We start from the raw sequence: 25,827 nt of genomic DNA, 5'->3' as shown, positions 1-25,827 counted from the left end.
CGTGTATAGGGCCCAGCAAAATATCCCAAAAGGGGCGTAAACATTTGTCGCTTCCAGCCCGCATCCTTGTTGTGGAGCAGGTAGGACCCTAGGAGAGACACAGACCAATCACTTTGCTAGAGTGACATGACGAGCATGTAAATGTAAACAGTGTCTTTTCCATGCTATTATTACACTACTATAATGGTGCAGATTTGCTCGGTTCATACTTGTGCCATAACAGAAGGACTTTAGAAGGGATTTTATTGTCTGGACTTTTATCGAACAATCAAGTATCAGCTAATCATGTGACGGCGCTGACGGTGCACAGAACGGTGGCTGCATAACAGCCAAGCGCTGGTCATTTAATTAACCCATTCTGACCTGAGATCAGATTCTAAAAATGTCTTCTACATCTTGACAGTTTTCCATTCTGACCTGAGATCAGATTCTAAAAATGTCTTCTATGTCAGTCGCTCTTCGATTTGTCAAAAATACCAGACCTACAAGCTCGTAGCGCGCCACTCGGTGGCGCGCTATGAGCTTGTAGATCTGCTATTTTTCAATAGCTAAAGCATAACATAATGCCAACACCAAAACGGGTTCCCGCCCAAAATGGGTTAAGCCACATACACATTTATATAATCTATGAGGTTTCTATTTTAATTGGGTGTCATGATTTTATTTATATATCACTATTAGTATAATTATAATCCATCTACAACCCAGTGAGCTTGCAGATCAGCGATTTTCAATGAACAGATTTAACAGTTAAAAAACCGCCCGATCTAAAATGTGGCATGAACGATTTCTGCAGATGTTTTCGCTAAGCAATTGCATGTAGGCCTATATAGTTTGTTCCTTCCATAAGGTATAGGCTACTGCGCTGCGCATCGGTTGTAGCCTTGAAAGTGGGCCATTAGCTGTCAAAATATTTCCATTCTGTGTGTGAGTGACGTGTGTTCATAATATCCCCGATTTTCGCGGAGATAAAGCTCTCTTCCTATAATAAAGCTCTCCGATAAAGCTCTCTTCCTTTCCGTTCAATCTTTAGTCGGCAAATGAGTAATTTTACAAACGCGAAGCGTGTGAATTGACATTCACACCGTTCGGCTATGGTTCAGTTTGCCCCTCAACGCGGTGAGGGGGCGGAGAGGTGCTCTCTATGACGAGACGTTTCTGGAAACTATAAGCAATAATATGTCACATTTTTAATTACTTTTTTTTTGTATTCAGACAGCCAGCAATGAGTGAAACGACCAATGACAAAGCTTCTAGGAAAACCTTTGAATCTAGATGTGTCACAGAGACTACATTGTTTTTGGGAGAGTTTTTTAAAAATATAATAATAAGGATTGATTATAGATCATTTTTATAATGGAGTCGAGTCAAACCTGCTGAGTAAAATGCTAAAGGCAGATCCGCATGTGGTGTCACACGGTAGTCGTCACAGATATGTGCTTTAAAGTCGTCGCCTTTCCCCAGATAAAAGGTCAACGGATCACCAAACAGCGTGAGGGGATTTACATCACACCTGGAGGCGCGTCTCTAAAATGGCCGCGTGTACAATAACATATTAAAACAAGAAAGAAAGCAAATTAAGTGACTAAATCAGGCCTGGTGAAATGAAATGGGAGGCAGGTGGAGACTGTGTGTGTGTGTGCGTGCGTGTGTGCGTGCCCCGTGCGCGCTTCTTGCCACCAGCGTCAACATTAAACACAGCGGATGGAAAACCACCCTCGAGGGTAACATCACTCTGCCAGGTGTGTGTGTGTGTGTGTGTGTGTGTGTGTGTGTGTGTGTGTGTGTGTGGGGGGGGGGTATACATGAACTCATGGTGAAGCTTAAGTCTTTTATCTACTTTTCCCCATTTCCGCTGGTTTTGTTTATCTACAGATTTATTTATATATTTGAGTTGAATTTGCGTTGAGCTGAGCATGCATGGAAGCACACACACACACACACACACACACACACACACACACACACACACACTGATCTATCATTGTATTGATGTGTGTGGGTGTCACTTTTTATTTCCCATCTCCCTCCAATTATTTCATTATTTACCCCCCTTCCTTCTTCATAATCTCCTGCAGAGTTTGTACACTTGACTAAACTCAAGTGTGTATTTTTTATTTAAAAAAAATGGTGTCAGGAGTACTCAAATGCTGAAAGTATAAGTAAAGGGTGTTGTGGGGGAAAAAAAGACCTTGACAGAGTTTTATTCTTTATTATTTGGGGGGGGGAAGGCATGAGCAAACTCTGGCAACACATTTACAAATCGTCACTGTCGGGTGGAAACCTTGTACGTCCAAAAAAACGTTATTTATTAGTATTTCCCTCCATAAAATAGTAAAATTAGCTGATCTACACACTCACGATCCGTCACATTGTGCGTCATGAGCGTACAGATCGGCTATTTTCACTACTTTTTCATGGCGCTCTAGTATGATGTGTTAGAGCATTTAATTTCAAATGCCTTTAAGTTATGTTAACTTTATGAACTAATAATACAAATACATTGGACATAAAAAAAGACAATAACATTTTAATACTAGTCATTAAGCTATTCATTTAGTAGCCTAATTAAAGCGGGTCATGTTTGGAATTGTAACAGCTGAACTAAATAAAATATCAATATTCTGATATTAACCTGAGGGCCGCATTAAGTCAAGGTGAGGTCTGCATGTTAGTACAGGCATTATATGGGAAAAAAGGGGTCAACCTCCAACTAATTGCAAAAAAACCAAACTCAGCTGATTTTGTATCTTACATATGTCCTGAATAACATACAAAAAGTTGCCTGAAATTGTCTGTGGGGAAAGTGTTGAAAATGGCCTGTACAGTATGGCCACCATAGACATCCTATATAAGGCAAATCATTTCAAAATTTCCTTTCTCCGTACTTAAAGCAAAAGGAAAATTTGAAATGATTACAGTACATTATTACTGGACTATGTGGCCGCCAGTTGCCCATGTATGGTGTGTAGAGCATTAATTCACCAAAAGTTTAGACCTGGACATACAAGGTTTCTTGCCTGACGGCGACGAAATTACACAAATTGCTTGCGAGTGGAAGCGGCGCTGCGTCAGCTCCACTTCAACGTTTCACGTCTTCTCGTTAGGACAAGAGAACAGATGAGTTGAGATGGACCGGGGACGAGTCGTAGCCTCATTGCAGTCATCACGTCTCACGATTTGATTGTTATTCCACTTCCCCTGTCAGTCTACAGAGTACACGCCGTGTCTCCGTGGTAATGCTGAGGAGCGCAGAATGCTCTTTGATGACGGGAGAGTCAGACACATACCGTACGTGTCACTACATTGACTCCCCTTTCCCACTGCAAGAACTAAGTGAACCGTTGTCGTGCGTCGAGTATAGTATTTCACAGGTTCTGGATTTGTACCCTCAGTCAGAACCTTCTAAATGTTAAAGCGTCTGTATATCGAACTGAACTGTATGTCGGGTGTTCAGCCAGTGCCTCCGAGATGTTCTGCCTTCACGGACAAGTTGGGCTACCGTGATTGGTCAGACATTCCACATCGTTTTCCACATTCATTCAGCCCAACTTTAAATTAATTCTGTCACCAGTTAAGCATGTAAAAAGTGAAAAGAGGTGGTGGTTCGGAAGAGACTTCCAGGAGGTACAAACACCTCTAGTGATCATTCATAAACACAACCTCGTGCTAGAAAGGGCAAAAAACCTCCCTCATAAACTCCCCGTGCACAGTGTGTCGTGGTCGTGGTGACTCGTGATATCCAGGTGTGTGTTCTCTGCTTCAGTCGGAGCCGACAGCACGAGCGGTGGTGGCGGTTCAGGCTCTGGCTTCCAGAACACTGACATTTGTCTGTCCACCGTTCGGGGGGTTGTTTGGGTAGCCGTCCCGAACTCAACTGACGTTGGTTGCTCTGGACTGGTGTATGCAGCTACTGTATACTGTACCTTTTCTGTCTCAAAAACACCCTACCCCCTTTCTCTCTCTCTCTCTCTCCCCCTCCCTCTCCCTCTCCCTCTCCTCTCTCTCTGCGGAGGCCAAAGGCTGGGAGTAGGGGGTGGTGGTGTGTCTCTTTTTCTCTATATTGACTCTCTCAGGTTGGACTTCTCTCTTCTCTTATTAAGGCAAGCTAAACTGATCAATACACACTGGCCTGGTGGGCTGTGGACTCTCTCTCTCCCTCTCTCTCTCTCTCTTATACACGCACATGCATCCACACACGCACGCACACACACACACGATACATGTCCATGCTATTTCTTTCTGACTACTTACGTTCTTACAAGCTGGAATAAATTGATTAATGAATAACTTTGAAAATAAAACTTAATCCGTATCAATCTTGAAATGCCAAAAACGATACAGGTATTAAAAACAGATTGACCTTCCACTGTAGGGTTAGGATGGGACTGCACACTGTCCTGACGAAGACACACGACGAAACAGTTAATGCAGTTTGATGCATAGTGTGTGTGTGTGTGTGTGTGTGTGTGTGTGTGTGGGGGGGGGTGCAGTCCTTCCTAACTCTACGGTGGAAGGTCATATATATACAGTATATATGTATATCTCATGTATGCAAAGCACCTGACGAAGCCAAATGGCGAAACGTGTCGTGCAATAAAAAGAAAATACCGGTAATCTTGTCCTGCATGGAGTCTCTGGAGTGTGCGGTCCCTTTCTTTCACTGGGAAAGTTCTCTTTGGCCTGAATCTTTTGGCCTGAAATATATATATATATATATATATATATATATATATATATACTGTATATATATATATAGAGAGAGAGAGAGGGAGAGATACTTTGTTTTAACAACTTCTTTATTCTTGAAATTATTTACATTCAAATCTGTTACAAACTACAATTTGACTGATTTTTTTTTTAAGAGCAATTCATTTACTAAAGTGACTCCCTCATCATTTACAGAAAAAAGCACACCTTCATAATCCCAAACACCCTTAAAAACCTCCATCATCCTAAAATTTGTATTCAAACAAAACTCTTGCTTTGACTACATTTTTAAAAACCGCTAAACAATCACTCTGTCCTCCATCCATTTTTTTCTTTCCTACTTAAATAAGTCACCAATTTTGTCTGTCCAAATGGTCATTTAGTAATTTACCTTTCTTCTTATTTTTCATAACATACATTAATATAATATACATTTGTTTCGTAAAAACCTCTCCAAAGGCCGTCAGACAATAGAGCGTCGCAGTCCCGCCCCTACCAGGGCCCAGGAAATTATTCCCCGTTCATTTTCCTCATAGTCATTTCAAAAAAGTAAGACCTTTTAAGCCTGAGTGACTTAAATATGGATTCCAATCTTGCACATTAGAAAGAGAGAGATTTCTTAATACTTTAGATTTTTAAATTAATTATTCATTTAACCATCTGTGGCGTGACTTATTTTTTATTTTTTAGTGGGTCCATGATAACATATCAATACTAATATCTCCCATTCCTCAAGAGAAGTGTCATTAATTCAATAGTAAAGGGCTCAGGGCCTATAGTGAGTCAGGCCTCAACCACTGCTATGCACCAACCACCACAAACACACCCACTGTCTGCACGTCTCCCATCTGCCTTATGGGTATGACAGGACAGCCACCGCAAGCAGCCTGGAAGTCAGCCTCAGCATGAAGTGGTCTAGCGGCACAATGTTTGCCTGAGGCAATAAACCAAAACGACCAAACAACCAAATACTGTTTTAGTATACAGTATAACTAAAAAACAAAAGATACTTCAGTAAAAAAGGCCTTCTCAGACTTGCGAGCGACTGACACGCCTAGTAATTCATTTTCAATGAGAGACGTTGCATTTATAGTGGAATGCACGGAGAAGTTGAGGGGGTGGCGATTGCGCAAGGGTATTTTCACTGGCGCGGTCCCGTGAAATTGTCGCGCGTGTCATGTGCTCGTTTCGTGCGCCCGCCAGCGGGCGACTAGACCGGGACTGTGGTGAGCTGTGGTGAGCTGTGGTGAGCGCCCCCTCATGGGCAGACCTGGAGCAGACCTGCCGCTGATCCAGGCGACAACGCCTGCGTCACTCGCTCCCTGTCTGAAAGGACATTTAGACTGCATATTATTAAGTTCACACCCCCCAATTTCTTTTATTGATTCAATCCCATGGAGCCTTGAATTCATGGGGATTCTTTAGTTTTTGTTGCATTCCTAAGCCAATAATTTGCTGGCCGGTGGAGACCTCCTACCTCCTCTTGTTATAAGTTGTTATGCATAATTATAAACCTTTTTTTAATGAGCCTTATATAAGTGCATCATAATGGATTATAAATAAGCAATAATATAATGCATTACAGACCCAGCCTTAATATGCAGTCTTCCCAAAACATCCCCATATCTCTTTACATTCTCATGCACATGCATATATCTTTTAAATTTAAACATTAGGAAAAAATATATATTTGCCCATAGCAGATTGTGTCCTGGGTCCACTTTAGCCAGTCATGTTATTGTACACAGACATCTGGTCATAAATACATATTTTATTTATTTTAATTAAACGGTTGGTGTTTGTTACATGAGGCAAACACCATGTTGTATAGTGTATAGTGTTAGATGATTAGTGTTGATAATTCCTTGTTTGTGTTCTGATTCGATGTGTTTATGTGTGTAATATGTGGTTTTAGATATTTTAGATTGTAGCAGTGAGCCCAGTGTCTCTGATGTCATGGACACTGGTCTCACTACCTTCCTGGACTTGGAGGTTTAACCGCTTAAGCATAGTTTACTTATAGGTTACGTTTAGGAATACCAGGCCCTGTTACCAGGCCGGCTGTACGCCCGGTGTGACTGGGCTCTGTGTTCGACACTTTGCACCTTATTCCTGCACGTAAAACGCCTTTTTAGTTTTTTCTGGCACCTTAACTTGCACCTTCATGTCTTACCTGCTCAGGTACTTACCGCACCTTATATCAATAGTTTATGTAAATATGTAGATCATTTGTTTGTTTTATTCCCTCCCCCCGTTCTTCCATTTCTCTTATGATGGAGCTTGCACAAAGAAAGAATTACACCCACTGTTGTGACAATAAAGTTGATCGTGGTGGGAATATACTTTTTACATGAGTAAAAATATCAATACCATGCACAATGTAGAAATAGTATGTTATGTTACAAGTAAAAGCCATGAAATTTGTACAACATTTTTTAAGTATTAAAGTACCAACAGTAAAAAAAAACATGCTATGCCTCTCTGCCTCTGTCCAAGAGGCAGAGAGGTTGTGAGGAGGGTAGGGCAGAGACTGCAACCTGTGTGTGTGTGTGTGTGTGTGTGTGTGTGTGTGTGTGTGTGTGCGTGCAGCGTGCCAGGCGGTGCCATCTGGCAGCTTGTCAGGGCTCCTCTCATTAACAGAGAGGTTAATTGCTGTGGCAGCTCCCCGTTCGTGTCAGACATCACCCTGGGGACACGCACACACACACACACACACGAGCTGAGCGCTGCATTGTGTGTGTGTGGCACTGTGTGTATATGCGCGTGCCAGTGCCACTGTACCAGCCTGCCACTTTACTCTTCAATCAAATGGTTAACAGGAACCTGCTATATATTAGCCCTGGCATGTTGTGTGTGTGTGCGTGTGGGTGTGGGTGTGTCGTATGCACATGTTTGTATTCTTATGAATTATGCCTCACTGCTGTAATGATGTAGAAAGAATTGGGTTTACAGAACCAATGTCTATAGCCCTCAGGGCGCACACACACACACACACACACACACACACACACACACACACACACACACACACACACACGTCGGGGGCCAGGGGTGGGGGTGGCAATTTGCATGTTATTACTGCATATTCATGACTAATTTTGTTAGTCTTGCCTAATAGGCCTGAGTGACAGCTTGAGAAATTGAGAACCTTCTTTAATCACACAGACACACGCACACACACACACACACACGCACACACACACACACACACACAGGCACGCATTCGGTCTCACTCCCTGTCCTGACAATAATCATCACAACACTTACGGCTTTGATTACGAATTCCAAGCTCGTTATTTATTCAGCCTCCCAGATGTATGACTTCAATGTATATACGGCAATTTATCAAACACACATACGTGTGCACGCAAGCACACACACACACTCACACTTGCATCAATTTGTCAGTCCATCTTGAAGAAAATTATAAGAAATATATGTAAATACAAAATGTTTTAACATAATATGTTTTGTGTGTGTGTGTGTGTGTGTGTGTGTGTGTGTGTGTGTGTGTGTGCATCCATGGAAAAACAAAATAGCCTTTCTTATCTTGGCTACTAGCGAAAGTGTCTGTAAACCCCCCCCCCCCCCCCCCCCCCACACACACACACACACACACACACACACACACACACACAGAGAGAGACAGACAATCCAGAGCCATGAAAGCCCAGTGCCCCCCCACTGTGCAGGGGAAATAGGGATGAAATTGGCTGCAGTTTCTTTCTATTGAAAACCTTCTCTCTCCTTTCAACCTGTTCCCATTTCAGACCATTTGGTCCCTGAATAACCTCCACCAAATTTGGCTAATTTAAAACTTTTTATTTGTCTTCCACCGAGCAGGCGGCAAAATAGCTCATGAAATGGGGCATATAATTTTGCTACATTTTCAGCAACATCCGTCCAAAATGTCTTAGAAATCACACCTTTATTCAAGTATGGTAAACGGTGCATTTATATAGTGCCTTTATCCAAGGCGCTTTGATTGATCGATTGTGCATCACATTCACCCATTCACACACACACCGATGGCAGCGCAAACCAATGCAAGGCACCAACCAGCACATCGGGAGCAATTAGGGGTTCAGAGTCTTGCTCAAGGACACTTCCACACTAACTCTGGGGGAGCCTGGGTTCGAACTGGCAACCTTGTGGTTACCATTCGGGCCACTCTACCCCTGAACCACCGCCGGATCACAAATAAACTGTGCATTTATTTGGAGAAGGATTCTGCAGGTGTCTCCAGTATATCGTCACACATTTTGTTAAATGTGTTCTAACCCCGCTCTGTCTGTCCCTCTCTCTCTCTCTCTCTCTCTCTCTCTCTCTGCTGTAGGCCTGTCCATCTGAAGGCTGAAGTAGAAGATCTTCTAACCCTGCAGCTCAACAACAAGCAGCTGGACATCTTGAGTGTGGAAAAGCAGGTCAGTGACAAGTCCTGGAGAATGGAAATGGGTGCACCACTTATGGCAGGGATTCTCAACTACTCGTTTTTGGGCTGGGGACCCCCGGAAATGCTGTGGCGTCTCGAAAATATAGCGCGCTGCACTCCACTAAGTGTGAGTGCGTCACTGCGGTGTCTCCATTCTCTCTGGACTATAACGTCTAGCTGGTGAAATTAAACTATTCCTCATTTTACTGGGAACCTCCCCCGAGGGCCCCTGCCGGGGTCCCTGAACCCCACTTTGAGAACCAACTGCTATTGTTATAACTCAATACAGGAAGGTGTATGTTTAACTTTTAACTGGTCGTTTCGTTTGTAAATAAGATACACTCGCTCTACAGCGCTCATAAAACCGAGCACATTCCCGGTGCGTATATCCGATCGCATGAGAGTGACAGCCAGTAATAAGAAAGTGAAGGTGACATTGCATAGTAAACAAGTAAAACGAACAATATTTCCATCCCAACTTTAAATCATATAAAAAAAGGGGGGAGCATTTACACAATCAGTGCTGTTGGAAACCTGCATAAATCTCTTGCCTTCATATTATTATTATTACTTATTTCTTTTTTTTCCGTAAAAAGAATCCTCTATTTCACTATACATACAGTGTCACACAGTGTCAAGAATAGACGCAAGATCTTAGATCTGCTTTATTTTTTATTTTATTTTTTATTATTTGCAATTCAATCCTGAAAAATGACACTTTTGGACATACAAGGTCTCCACCCGACAGGGACAATGACAAAACCGTGCAACATTCTTGTTATTGTTTAAACACTGCGATGCAGAGTGTGTTTCCTCGGTGTCTTTTTTTTCTTTCTTTTTTACTTCTTTTTTACGATATTGCTTTGGCTGCGGCGCTGGAAGCGCTCTGCGTGCAGCCTGGTTTTAACGGGGAGACGGGGCGTGTGTGATGAATTACACCAGCAGCCTATCTCACAGCCCTGGGTAACAAACATGGCGTCCACTCGCCAGCCAGGATTAAACGCCAGGGTTTTTTTCCCTTCTTTTCTTTTACGGCCTTCCTACACCTCCTAACAGGGTGTCACTAAATTATACCCACTGCTGTTTTACTGTCTTCTGTGGCTTATGGTTTAAGAAACACACACACTCACACACACACACACACACACACACACACACACACACACACACAGAGAGTCTGGCATTAATGCCCACACATTCCTTAATGTGTACGCGCGCACGCATACATGCCGGCATACATACTCTTGGTGCTTGTGGTAAACCCAGGCTTGTTGGTTGTTTATGTGTGTGTTGGCTGGTTCACTTGGTTGTTTATGTGCGTCTATGAGTGGACTCATTTGCAGCGCTACTAATTAGTGGTTTGTGTGTAGATTAGAGAGGCTTAAGGAAACAAGCAGAGTTGACTCGCTGAATCATATTTTGACACAAGGATGCGTGTTTCATTCCTTCTGCACCAGATGTTGACTGTTTTTTCCCGTCCCTTCTCTCTCCCGCACAGGCCTTGTTAACTACCATTAAGCTTCATATTCTCAGTGTGTTATCCAAATGTGCTCTTGCGGTTCCATTTAACCGTCACATTATCTTTGAAGCAGACAAGACGAGTAGATCAAATGTTTTGTCATATTAACACATTGTATGGTACCATGCCATGTCAACATAAGTGTAACTGTTTTTTTTCCAAGCTCATTTTTGTCCGGAACCCCTTTTGGTGTTAGCATTAGATATGCTTTAGCTATTGAAAAATAGCAGATCTACAAACTCAAAGCTCTGCTATTTTTGAAAAATCGAAGAACCACTGACATAGAAACCTAGCTTTTTCAATCACAAAAATAAATAAATTGATAATCGATCATTTAATGAAATAATGAATGAATAACCTGTAGCTATTTTTGGGCATGGCATTATAGGTGAACAGAAGAGAGCCGGAGGAAGAAACCGGAGGTGGACAAACCATTAAAAAGAGGGCTGAAGACGCAGTCATTTTGAATGATCAGGTAACGTCCGTCTACTTTGTTGACCTCCTCCTTTTCCCACCTCTATACACTGGGCTACATCTCTTCATCAAACATAGCTGATCCACTAAATGTTTGTCTATTTTCTATGCCCAGAATAGGGTCCCTAGAGTTCATGTGGTTACACTTCAAACTCCATAGCAGTCTGTTTAACTAAGTAGAATTGTTGCTGTCGGGAATGTTTTCGTGGTAAATGAATGCCTTATTATTGCCTTACTTCAGCCATTAGCACTTGACCTTTTAGATAAGATGACCATGCAGACATATACCTTGGCCATTTGTTCTCATGTTTTATTTCTTGTTAAAAATGTAATGTAGACAGGTTAATTGTTTACCTGGTATCCTATAGTTTCAATGTACTGATTATGTCTTGATAGATCGGTATATTGGTTAGACTGGCGCTAGGTTCTTGGTTCATCAGGGATCCTGTTTTTACTGAGGAACTACACTGTCTCGCTCTGGATAAGAGTGAGGCTAAATGGCCTCACACAAAACTATCAGAAATAGCCCATCCAAAACCTCAAAACGTGTCGGTAAGGTTGGGTCTATAATGCATTATAAGCAGGCTTCATAAATGCAATATATTGCTTTATAAATGTACGTATAGTGAATAATAGGCCCAACCTTAATGTACAGTCTTACCCAGGGGGCCACAATTGTTAAATGACTTGAAGTCGGGGGCCAGAAGACTGTGACAAACCGTTTGATCATTTGTTGTGTGCTATATAGGACACAACAATGAACAACATATTATTTCCATCTTGGTAACTTATCAGGGCCTGCTTCATATACTGCATTCATGCATTTTGATGTTTGATAGTATATTCTCTGTGCTAGTCCTTTTATAGTGCACAGACTTTCATTTTGATCGAGAAAATAGGAAGTAGATGTATTTCATTTTTCAGTGTGTTCTGTGCATGGGTCCCTGGCATGGAAGTGTCTTCTTGAGAAGAGTAGTGGAGACATATACATGAAAGGTTTTTGTTTATGTTATTTTATGAGCACCCAAGCGCAAGCTCTTGTGATGTTTTTCATGAACCATCATTTGAGAGTTAAGACGATCATTGAGCCCAGGACGCTGTTGAGGAGGGATGAAACATACTGTGTAAAACCTCCAAGTGTAGAAGATAGAAGATAGACAAAATCCACTAAAAACTAAAACGACTAATGGATGCAGAATGGGAATAATGTTTTTGGTGTAATGGGCAACATTCACTCAAAACTGAAATGTGCTCGTTTTTTCATAACGCCGACCTCCTGCTGCCTCCTGCATAATGTGCCGTTTCTAACCAGGTCGCAGGACCGCTGAGTGATTCCCAAGGAACAGGGCCATTTGTATGCACAGGCTAGGCAAATGACTATGTAAAGATGCTTTAGATCGTGTGCGTGTGTACGAGATGATTCGATGAAGTCACACCATGGGAGCCATCCGAGGCTAGCAATGGATGCTAAAAACAACGGACTGAAAATAAAATACTATTCATTCTGGATTATATGATATTAACATTGGAGAATCTGTTCCAGGGGCCACGTAAAGGTCTTCTGGAGCCGTATTTGGCCCACGCCAGTTGAACGGCCCCTACCAGTTTTCAAAATCGTCCTTATCCCAACGTACGTGTAAATTGGGGTAGAGTGGCCGGTAGAGTGGCCAGATGGAAATACGACGAGGTTCCCAGTTCGATCCCGGGGCTCTCCCAGAGTTAGTGTCGAAGTGTCCTTGAGCAACACTCCTGAACCCCAAATTGCTCTCGATGTGCAGGTTGGTGCCTTGCATGGTTTCCTCCGCCATCGGTGTATGAATGTGTGTGTGTGAATGGGTGAAAGTAATGCACAGTCTATGTAATGAGCTTTGGATAAAAAGCACCATTTACAAATGCGGCATTTAAGTGCAGCTAGTCATTATAAGCCCGCCACTATACCACAGCTCAGCCTGTACTCTGCATCGTAGAAGTGGACTGAATGAACCCTAGCGCCACCCCCACCCCCCCCCCCCCCCTATGCTGGGGCGAACATTTGCCAAAAAGCTATAGCTATAACTGCACGGTTACAGATGTACGGTAACCACATGAGGAGAGGAGCCATAGCCATATCACAGTCGCAGATGTAACTACATCAGTTGGGGTCAGTAGATATAGCTTTACTTTGTTTCCTTATGCAATCTGTTGGTACTAGTTATATAGTATTAGCATACTCTAGTCTACCATATATATGTACCAGATATTTTGTAAGATACTGTACCATACCGATTGGTTTAAATAATGTTTTATTCAGGGAAACGAGCTTTAGTGGAATAACACAGAGAACCGTCTCCGCCTGCGAGTGGTTTGTTGGTGAGATCGTGCTGGAAGCTTCTCTTTGTTTGTCCTGCTCAACGTTGGCCTCGAGACGAGACGTAAACACAGGAAAAGAACAAAAAAAACACAAAGAAAAACTACAAATCAACAGAACTCATCTTGTCTTTGGCTCACAACTTAAGGCTTGCAAAAACAAATGCGTGCACACCCAAGAATTCGAGCATGCACGCACACACACACACACACACACACACACACACACACACACACACCAAACACGCACCAACCAGAGACAGAAAGAGGGGGAGAGAGAGAGAGAGAGAGAGTGCTACATTTACTGAAATTAAACATTTTCTCATCAGCCTGAGGGTGTAACGGGCCTCACTAATGTATTATTCATCCCCACTTCACAAAGGAACATTAATCAATTATGAAGATATGAGGATCTTAAAGTATAGAGGAGAGAGGAAGAGCCAGGCCGCTTCTATTAATATGCGGCCGCAATCCTGAGTCCCCCACAACACACCCCACCCCTCCCCCTCCCCTCCCCTGTCCAACGCTCCTCAAATCAATATTTTGCAGATTAATTTGGAGCGGTTGTGGCGAGATGGAAGGAGGGGAGCGGGAGGGGGGGGGGGGGGGGGGGGGGGGCATGAGTGGCTGAGGTCTGAATTAAGGTGAAGTGTTTTGTTTGTTTTTTAGAACTACTTTTGATTATTTTTGGAAAATATGTGTTCACGTGCACACACACGCGCACGTACGTATATGTGCGGAGTGTGCGCGCTCACACGTATACAGGGTATGTGTGCTCTCTTTTTCCATTAGTAGTGGCTTAACATTTAAAATCTACACGTAGTGACGTATATAGTTATATACGATATTATTACATCTGACTGGTAGAGTGTGTTAATACAATGTAACTACATCGGTCTGGTAGAGTGTGATAATACATTATAACTACATCTACCTGGTAGAGTGTGATAATACATTATAACTACATCTACCTGGTAGAGTGTGATAATACATTATAACTACATCTGCCTGGTAGAGTGTGATAATACATTATAACTACATCTACCTGGTAGAGTGTGATAATACATTATAACTACATCTACCTGGTAGAGTGTGTTAATACATTATAACTACATCTACCTGGTAGAGTGTGATAATACATTATAACTACATCTGCCTGGTAGAGTGTGTTAATACATTATAACTACATCTACCTGGTAGAGTGTGTTAATACATTATAACTACATCTACCTGGTAGAGTGTGATAATACAGTATAACTACATCTACCTGGTAGAGTGTGATAATACATTATAACTACATCTGTCTGGTAGAGTGTGTTAATACATTATAACTACATCTGCCTGGTAGAGTGTGATAATACATTATAACTACATCTACCTGGTAGAGTGTGATAATACATTATAACTACATCTGCCTGGTAGAGTGTGATAATACATAATAACTACATCTGCCTGGTAGAGTGTGATAATACATTATAACTACATCTGCCTGGTAGAGTGTGATAATACATTATAACTACATCTGCCTGGTAGAGTGTGTTAATACATTATAACTACATCTGCCTGGGTAGTGTGTGATAATACAATGTAACTACATCGGTCTGGTAGAGTGTGTTAATACATTATAACTACATCTGCCTGGTAGAGTGTGATAATACATTATAACTACATCGGTCTGGTAGAGTGTGATAATACATTATAACTACATCTGCCTGGTAGAGTGTGATAATACATTATAACTACATCTACCTGGTAGAGTGTGATAATACATTATAACTACATCTGCCTGGTAGAGTGTGATAATACATTATAACTACATCTGCCTGGTAGAGTGTGATAATACATTATAACTACATCTGCCTGGTAGAGTGTGTTAATACATTATAACTACATCTACCTGGTAGAGTGTGATAATACATTATAACTACATCTGCCTGGTAGAGTGTGATAATACATTATAACTACATCTGCCTGGTAGAGTGTGATAATACATTATAACTACATCTGCCTGGTAGAGTGTGTTAATACATTATAACTACATCTACCTGGTAGAGTGTGATAATACATTATAACTACATCTACCTGGTAGAGTGTGATAATACATTATAACTACATCTACCTGGTAGAGTGTGATAATACATTATAACTACATCTACCTGGTAGAGTGTGATAATATATTATAACTACATCTACCTGGTAGAGTGTGATAATACATTATAACTACATCTGACTGGTAGAGTGTGTTAATACATTATAACTACATCTACCTGGTAGAGTGTGATAATACATTATAACTACATCTGCCTGGTAGAGTGTGTTAATACATTATAACTGCATCTACCTGGTAGAGTGTGATAATACATTATAACTACATCTGCCTGGTAGAGTGTGATAATACATTATAACTACATCTGCCTGGTAGAGTGTGATAATACATTATAACTACATCTGCCTGGTAGAGTGTGATAATACATTATAACTACATCTGCCTGGTAGAGTGTGATAATACATTATAACTACATCTGCCTGGTAGAGTGTGATAATACATTATAACTACATCTGCCTGGTAGAGTGTGTTAATACATTATAACTACATCTGCCTGGGTAGTGTGTGATAATACAATGTAACTACATCGGTCTGGTAGAGTGTGTTAATACATTATAACTACATCTGCCTGGTAGAGTGTGATAATACATTATAACTACATCTACCTGGTAGAGTGTGATAATACATTATAACTACATCTGCCTGGTAGAGTGTGATAATACATTATAACTACATCTGCCTGGTAGAGTGTGATAATACATTATAACTACATCTACCTGGTAGAGTGTGATAATACATTATAACTACATCTGCCTGGTAGAGTGTGATAATACATTATAACTACATCTACCTGGTAGAGTGTGATAATACATTATAACTACATCTACCTGGTAGAGTGTGATAATACATTATAACTACATCTGCCTGGTAGAGTGTGATAATACATTATAACTACATCTGCCTGGTAGAGTGTGATAATACATTATAACTACATCTGCCTGGTAGAGTGTGTTAATACATTATAACTACATCTACCTGGTAGAGTGTGATAATACATTATAACTACATCTACCTGGTAGAGTGTGATAATACATTATAACTACATCGGTCTGGTAGAGTGTGATAATACAGTATAACTACATCTACCTGGTAGAGTGTGATAATACATTATAACTACATCGGTCTGGTAGAGTGTGATAATACATTATAACTACATCTACCTGGTAGAGTGTGATAATACATTATAACTACATCTACCTGGTAGAGTGTGATAATACATTATAACTACATCTGCCTGGTAGAGTGTGTTAATACATTATAACTACATCTACCTGGTAGAGTGTGATAATACATTATAACTACATCTGCCTGGTAGAGTGTGATAATACATTATAACTACATCTGCCTGGTAGAGTGTGATAATACATTATAACTACATCTGCCTGGTAGAGTGTGATAATACATTATAACTACATCTACCTGGTAGAGTGTGTTAATACATTATAACTACATCTACCTGGTAGAGTGTGATAATACATTATAACTACATCTACCTGGTAGAGTGTGATAATACATTATAACTACATCTGCCTGGTAGAGTGTGTTAATACATTATAACTACATCTACCTGGTAGAGTGTGATAATATATTATAACTACATCTACCTGGTAGAGTGTGATAATATATTTTAACTACATCTACCTGGTAGAGTGTGATAATACATTATAACTACATCTGCCTGGTAGAGTGTGATAATACATTATAACTACATCTGCCTGGTAGAGTGTGTTAATACATTATAACTACATCTGCCTGGTAGAGTGTGATAATACATTATAACTGCATCTACCTGGTAGAGTGTGATAATACATTATAACTACATCTACCTGGTAGAGTGTGATAATACATTATAACTACATCTACCTGGTAGAGTGTGATAATACATTATAACTACATCTACCTGGTAGAGTGTGATAATACATTATAACTACATCTACCTGGTAGAGTGTGATAATACATTATAACTACATCTACCTGGTAGAGTGTGATAATACATTATAACTACATCTACCTGGTAGAGTGTGATAATACATTATAACTACATCTGCCTGGTAGAGTGTGTTAATACATTATAACTACATCTACCTGGTAGAGTGTGTTAATACATTATAACTACATCTACCTGGTAGAGTGTGTTAATACATTATAACTACATCTACCTGGTAGAGTGTGATAATACATTATAACTACATCTACCTGGTAGAGTGTGATAATACATTATAACTACATCTACCTGGTAGAGTGTGTTAATACATTATAACTACATCTACCTGGTAGAGTGTGTTAATACATTATAACTACATCTACCTGGTAGAGTGTGATAATACATTATAACTACATCTACCTGGTAGAGTGTGATAATACATTATAACTACATCTGCCTGGTAGAGTGTGATAATACATTATAACTACATCTGCCTGGTAGAGTGTGATAATACATTATAACTACATCTGCCTGGTAGAGTGTGATAATACATTATAACTACATCTACCTGGTAGAGTGTGTTAATACATTATAACTACATCTACCTGGTAGAGTGTGATAATACATTATAACTACATCTGCCTGGTAGAGTGTGATAATACATTATAACTACATCTACCTGGTAGAGTGTGTTAATACATTATAACTACATCTACCTGGTAGAGTGTGATAATACATTATAACTACATCTGCCTGGTAGAGTGTGATAATACATTATAACTACATCTGCCTGGTAGAGTGTGATAATACATTATAACTACATCTACCTGGTAGAGTGTGATAATACATTATAACTACATCTACCTGGTAGAGTGTGATAATACATTATAACTACATCTACCTGGGCAGTGTGTGTTAATGGAGTATAACGAGTTCATGTGCGGTGATTGGTTGTATCTCCCTATGCAGTAGTTCCATCATTGAGACATTTGGACCCTAGTTTCGGGTGAACCAATGGGTGAACCAATATTAAACAAACGCTTGCTCCATGCGCTACCCGCCCCTCTATGCCACAAAGCATGCTGGCTGGGCCAGGCTAGATTATAGAGCTGACTATCTTAATTGTTTCACTCCCGTGCCAGATTTGACCTGGGAAAGACTGCACCAGGTTCCTGGAACGTCCTGCAACGCGACCTTAAACTGAACACAGTAGTACCCATTGGCCATTTTAGGAATTTACTCAATAGCTAAATTTGCTGAATGCAACAGTTTTAACTGATTGCTGTCAACAGATTGTCTTTTTGTTGTTGTTCTTTAATTTATCTGTACTAGAGTGGTGCCCATTGGGCACTGGTCTACTTGGAACGAAGTTGGAAATGCATGCCCCACCCAGATTTTATGCCTGTGTCCCTTTTATGAAAGAGAGTAGTTGAGTAGTTCAAAGTAATAAAGTGGCGGGTGAAACGGTTAAAGTAGATACAGTCCATGGAAAAGAATTCCAGCATTCATTCATGGGTTCTGGAAGTTCCGGGGTTCGGACCCACCGGGAACCCCCACACGGAGTTGTACCACTCTCTAAAAAAATAAACAAGAATCCTACTTGATATAAGTAGCTGGTATTCCAATTTCCATGGACTGTGTCCCTTTTATGCCCATATATGGAGTTCTTTGTCGGGCATGCCCAAATATGGAGTCTATTGCAGACGTCAGAATGATGTCAGAACAGGCCAGCTCCATATATGGACACTGGGCAGTGGGCCCTGTCCAGAGCTCGGGCAGAGGCCTTTTTTTGGGGCCGGTTCTGGACAACTGTGGGTCCGACCGACTCGACACTGGGCACTGTACCCTCTGTGGTGGGGTGGAACGTGAGTGTCGAATTTGAAGTCGGTGGGGTGAACGGCCCTCGAGTTACGTGGATTACAGACGTACGTACACACACACACACACAAAGACTTGGTGCATCTATAGTTCAATGTTAGAAGATTAACCTTGGCATCATTGTACACAAAGGTCTCCCTCAATGATCTCTCGGAGACTTTTAAATAATTGTTGAATTCCACTCCAGAAAGAGGAATAATAGCAGCTAGATAAAATGGCCCTCGGGGCACAGGTCTCCACCAGGGCAGGTCAGGTTGTGGCCTCCTGGTGGCGCTATCACAGGACAGGTCTCCACCAGGGCAGGTCAGGTTGTGGCCTCCTGGTGGCGCTATAATAGGACAGGTCTCCACCAGGGCAGGTCAGGTTGTGGCCTCCTGGTGGCGCTATAATAGGACAGGTCTCCACCAGGGCAGGTCAGGTTGTGGCCTCCTGGTGGCGCTATAATAGGACAGGTCTCCACCAGGGCAGGTCAGGTTGTGGCCTCCTGGTGGCGCTATAATAGGACAGGTCTCCACCAGGGCAGGTCAGGTTGTGGCCTCCTGGTGGCGCTATAATAGGACAGGTCTCCACCAGGGCAGGTCAGGTTGTGGCCTCCTGGTATAATATATACCAGGAGGCCAATGTGAAAAGGATGCCATTTCGTCTTACACCTTGGCTGGCAATTGGTTGATTTGAGGCATTTTGTTCCAAAAATGTGTTTTGCAAAAATACACCTGTTGGTGGCGCTATAACAGGCCATTGTGAAAAGGGTGGGATATATTCCTCAGCCTAGTAGGAAAGTCTGTGAAAGAGTTCACGTAAATTGCACGCTGTTTTCTGTTGAAAACGGGCCAATCCTGCAAACTTTAAAAGCCAATCTTAGCCAATTGGGATGGAATATGAAATATCGGCCGGATACGGTCTTGAAGACATGACTGTAGAGATAGTGTGTGTAAAAAATAAATAACTAAATGGAGAAAATAGCATGAATGACATCCATTATTCGTTGTGCAAATAAATAAATGAGTGAGTCTCTCCTGATTGAGGTATACACGGGTACATGCACATGAACAGTCTAATGGGGACACGTATAGGCTCTCAAGCTCACTGCAGACAGAGGGGCGCAGCCCTCTGGGTGACTGACTGGCACAGGTTGGCACCAGCTCCGCTCAGCTCATCTGGTTAACGACGCTAATTACACCCAACAGACGTCTAATGATGATGTCGAAATTTAAGAGCTACAGCAGCGCGGCACAGCATGGAGAGGGGTGGGGTGGGGCGAGGGGTGGGGTGGGGTGAAGGGGGTGTTTAGCATCCGATCGGGAGCATCTGTTATGTGCATGGGATGGATGAATGATAAATGGACCGTGCACACGCCACGTGCACGCAACGCACACAAAGAGCTCTGTGATAAATGCCTGCAGCTTAACTTTTACTTCATTCCAATTTGAACCTGTAGCAGCGATCAAGGATATGCTCTCACGAGCACGTATGTGCGCACACACACACGTGCGCGAGAGCGCACACACACACACACACACACACAGAGTGCTAATTGAATAAATATACACATCCCCTAACAAGCAAGCTAATTACTTATGCTAATCAGCTTGGATAAGACCATTAACCCCATAGAGCGATCCAGGCAGGGCTCGTGTGTGTGTTTATCTACGCCTGAGAGCATATCGGAAGACGCTTAAAATTTTTTATAATAATAAAACAACAACAGCACGTTAATTAGTTTTCAGTGACGGGCTATAGCATTCACAGTTTGTCCATGTTGTTTTTGTTCTGTGTTTGATGGGAGGTCATGGGCTTTTTGATGCTAAAGAAATAAATGCTGCTTTTTTGATTCATTGAATAATTGAGAAGCGCATTTTTAAATATGTTTTTGATATATAAAAACCTTTAGACTAAAGGTATCCTTCCTCCAAGTTGTACTGCTTGTCAAAGTGTAAATTGCAGACTTGAAAAGAAAATAATCCAAGCCGTCTTTGGTGAAAAATGTAATAGTTTATTTGATGATGAGCAAGGCAAATAAATAACAGGACCTACGCATTTCGACCAAAAGGTCTTCATCAGGGTCTATCTATCCACTTTAATCCCTATTTTATATGTTGTTGCCTGACATACAAGCTTGTAGAACTACATTTCTAATGTTTTTGAAACATTTTGCCTGTAATAACATGCCAAAAATTGGGATTGTTAATTAACCGATTATTTTATTATAAACTATTATTAACAATTTTGTATAAGCGATTAATTATATTTGTTCAATTATCTGTTGAACCTCTACTGTGCTGTTAGTCTGCCTTTTTTATATGAAAATGTAGCCAAGTTGAAAGTGGTTGAAAATCAGGCACAAGTCAATCGCATAATTGTTGATATACCGACGATGTCGTCACAATAGTCAAATAACGGTGGATATATTGTCCAAAGCCATATATGGGCCAGGCTCTCCTATAGGCTACAGTACTGTACTGTATGTGCATTCATGCGTGCCCGCCCGCGGCCGCCCGCCTGCCCCCGCGCCATGCGTAGGTCCACTACACATGTTTTTGCACAAGTATTATGTCAGTTTAAACGGAGTGTATATTTGCTCAGAGTAAGTCTGCCTGTTCCATTAGTTTATGTCCTTGGAGATGCAATTTGGCCCGGGGTTCTCTCTCCGTTTATTTAAAACCGTCAAACGACATTCCCCCGCCTAATAGTGAGCTGTGTTTCCTTTCGTTCAGACTCGCCACTCATTATCCGGGCCATATGGAACAGACTGTGTTTAGAGAACAGAGAGAGAGAGAGAGAGAGAGAGAGAGAGAGAGGGACTGATTCAGAAGAGAGAGAAATGTTTTGAGCACCTAAAGAAAGAGAGAGAAAATGTGTGCGTGCCCCAAGAACGAGTGACTTTGGACTGACACACACAGAGAGAGTGTCTGTGGGAGAGCGAAAAAGACAGAGCCCAGCCTTGTTTCCTTTGAACCTCGTTGCTGCTAATGAACGGCGAGGACAGAGTCGAGGAGGAAGAGACCCCCTGCACAACATTGTCTTTGTTGTGTGTGTGTGCGTGTGCATGACGGAGCAGACTCCGGGAAGAGAGACAGAGAGACAGAGAGACGACATGTGTTACAGGAACTCTGCCCAAACAGTTGTGCGATGCTGTGAAGCACAAACCCCCAAATCTGGCTACTTTAACACTGTCCTTTAATTAACCACATTGTGGCTGGCGTCCCTATTTTGGGGCATGTCATTATAATAGGCCAAAAAAAACGTTTAAAAACTATCCATCGCCTGTCACCAGGCTGGCCTTGGACTTGTGTGTTTCCTGGTGGACTATACCTAACCTTTTGTGGGCTATGTAGTTGAACGTGGCACGTGCTGATACTTTCATCTCATGTACAAGGCCGGGCGCTGCTATCCTCAATAACATTTCAATTCAATTCAATTTCAAGTCAAAGGGCTTCATTGGTATGAGAAAACATACGTTTATATTGCCAAAGCAAAAAGTGGAACAATACACAATTTCTTATATGTACCGAGGTCGCTCGATGCAGGAATACCCACAATGATTCTTTTGTAGTCTTTAAGGTGTTCCTTTTGATATCCTTCTCCTATCACAGCAGCTCACAAATAGTGCCGCTCTGTTTGCAGTTGGTTTTACTTCGCCCAGCAGATATGGGAGTTTTTTGTCATTACCGGTAGTCATGTTTTCATGTCATGTCATGTTTTGGGTGATTGTAATCTGTGGGAAGTATGTGTATCTGATGTCTTGGTACAGTGGAAGTCTTTGTGTTACACCATATGTCTAACCTCATGTACATACTGTGTACCGAATATGCTAATTGTAAATATGTAGATACTAGTGATGCACCGAATATTCGGCCGCAGAAAATATTAGAAATATAGAAAATGGCTAAAAAAAGCATTTTCGGCCTATTCGGTTTCGGCCTGAATAGGCACTGGCAGAAATTATATCACCGAATAGTATATGCAATGAATGCATTCAAAAGAGCTGAATAAATGTTTTATGGACCCATAACAGTGAATATTATTGAAGTTAAGTTTTGCCATAACCATAAATCAGGTAGCTTTAATGACAGCAATGGTAGGCAAAAAAAATATATAATATTAAATATATTCGGATATTCGGCATTCGGTTTTCGGCCAACTGTTTCTTATATTCGGTATTCGGTTTCGGCCAAGAATTTCCCTTTCGGTGCATCCCTAGTAGATACCTATATATCTTTTACACCTGATGTGGCTGTGATGTGACAATAAAAGTGATTCTGAAGACATTTAAAAGATTTCCAAAAATAACCAAAACAGAAGTGCCTACATACAAGCTCACAGCACATCACAGACGTTGTATATATGCATGCATTGCGTACAGTACGTACAGTACGTGCGTGAATGCACGCATGACTAAATATGTGCAGGTCTACAGCATTCAGCCGTACAGTTTGTCATTGCTTGTGGCTGTAGTTTGTAGATTATTAGAGTATTGGTGTTGCTACGCCATGGTTTCTCTTTGCTTCTGGCTTGTTTTGTATCGGTGACAGCGGGACCACTGTAATTAAGACCATATAGGCCTGACATGATGATTTGCAATGAGGAGGATGAGAGTTTTATTGTGTGGTGGCTGAGGTTCATCCTCTGAAATATTGTTTCTGTATCCTATTTCAGTGTTTCCCAACCTGGGGTCCGGGACCCTCCCATAGCAAGGAGGTCATATTCACTGCCGACCTGTGTGTGTGTGTGTGTGTGTCCCTTTTCTCCTTTGTACATATAGTGCTTTATATCTGTTGATGACATGATGTAGGCCTATTAGTGTGTTATGTTTTATGCTATGCTGATTAATTGAGAGCACAATACATTGGAGCACAATATGGAAACAAGTCCCTAGGACTTTTTTGTGTTGTCCTTTTAGCCTTAACTGACTGAACGTCGTGCAGTTTACATTTCTGACTAATAAAGTATTCATTGGATCAATCAATCAATCCGGTGAGGGTGCATCAAAGGTCACAGTGAGGACTTGTCTGTTTGGAGGAAGTCCAACATGTTAAACATGCTCCACACAATAATATCTTGCTTTCAACTACTGTCAGCCTGTTTGTTCTAAACGTGATATATACGGCTTTCGTTTTTTTTTTACTGAAAATATGTATTTATTTGTGAATTTCTTTAAATGGCAAATTTAAACTGAGTGGTAAAAAAAACTACTTTCAGGCCTTGACAACCCATGCATCAAAACAGAAAAGTCCAATATGATTGCATTAAACAACGTTAAACAATGTTAAACTCACTTTGCATGTTGCTTTGCCACTCGATGTGCCATTCACTTTAAGCATGCGCACACCCCATTTGAAAACAAAAAAATATAAATTTGTTTCAAACAAATAGAGCAAAGAGAAGTTAAAGAAGTTTTTTACTAATTATCATTAATTATAGATTATTGATAATTAGCTCGGTTTAATGCATTTAATCTATTTATCCACCAGCTGAATTAGCCTCCGTGTTTTGTGTGTGTGCGCCTAGGATAGAGAGGTGGATACGTAATCCTTGGCTCTACAGTACCTAAGATAAGGTTACATTTTTCTTCTCTGCTCTACCGCCACTTAAGATTAGCATTATAGGTCACGCCACCTCTTGCTAATGCACTAATGGAAGCCGGTGTAGGGAGCGGAATTGTGTGGCTTAAACATGTGCAGCTGGCACTTCCATAATGAGAAGACCAAATATTGGGCGCTAGCATAGTGTCTTTACCGTAGGTCTTCTGCAAGGGGTGACATGACATGCAAATATTAGCTCATTTCTGCTGAGGCATCTACTCCTCGTCCTTATTAACTGATTTAAAATGGATTAGATCACTCTTTGCACACAGGTACACGCACACTCGCACACACACACACACACACACACACACACACACACTCGTACGCAAAGTTAGAATATCAAAGTGGAGTTGCCGCCCCCAGTGAAAACTAGATTAATTCAAAATGTTACCATCAAGACGGGGAAGGGAAATGGATGACTGTGCATATTTTAATGTCCCTGCTGCATTTAAAGCCATTTATGACATTAACCGAAGCTCATGTTATGCAAACACACTTTGCAAGTCAAAGCCACTTATGTTAAGGGCAGTTGATGCCCTTTTTTTGTACCCCCCCTTGCGTACGTTTATGCAAGTTCATAAGTTCATTGCCACTACAAATATTGATTCCAATGCTGTTAATATAGATCTAGTCACATTTGTCCTCTTCGCTAAGATTGTATGTAAACAACAAAACCGTATGTTAAATTCATGGAGAGCTGTTTTCAAACTCCTACCTACAATACACTGTACCATTATGCACCTGTGAAATAACGTCCCAATAACCTTGATCTTGGGTGCAGAATGCTGAAACACAACAACTTCTTTAAGCTATCTTGGTGCTAAACCCCTGTGTATCATTTTTCATTCCATT

General features: G+C 41.3%; 1 protein-coding gene across 1 annotated transcript in view; it reads left to right on the top strand.

The window, feature by feature from the left end:
* The window catches only part of pmfbp1 (polyamine modulated factor 1 binding protein 1), a 150,070-nt gene that overhangs the window by 2,798 nt on the left and 121,445 nt on the right, over nucleotides 1-25,827 (top strand). Inside the window, exons 2-3 of the mRNA XM_080793286.1 lie at nucleotides 9,047-9,134; nucleotides 11,050-11,136. The gene's annotated coding sequence lies outside the window, so the exon portion shown is untranslated. The remainder of the gene's footprint in view (nucleotides 1-9,046; nucleotides 9,135-11,049; nucleotides 11,137-25,827) is intronic.

The sequence above is a fragment of the Protomyctophum bolini genome, assembly GCF_963924005.1.
Source record: "Protomyctophum bolini genome assembly, chromosome: 21".
Taxonomy (NCBI): domain Eukaryota; kingdom Metazoa; phylum Chordata; class Actinopteri; order Myctophiformes; family Myctophidae; genus Protomyctophum; species Protomyctophum bolini.
Note: the sequence above shows the minus strand (reverse complement) of the source record. Positions and strands in the feature narration are given on the sequence as shown.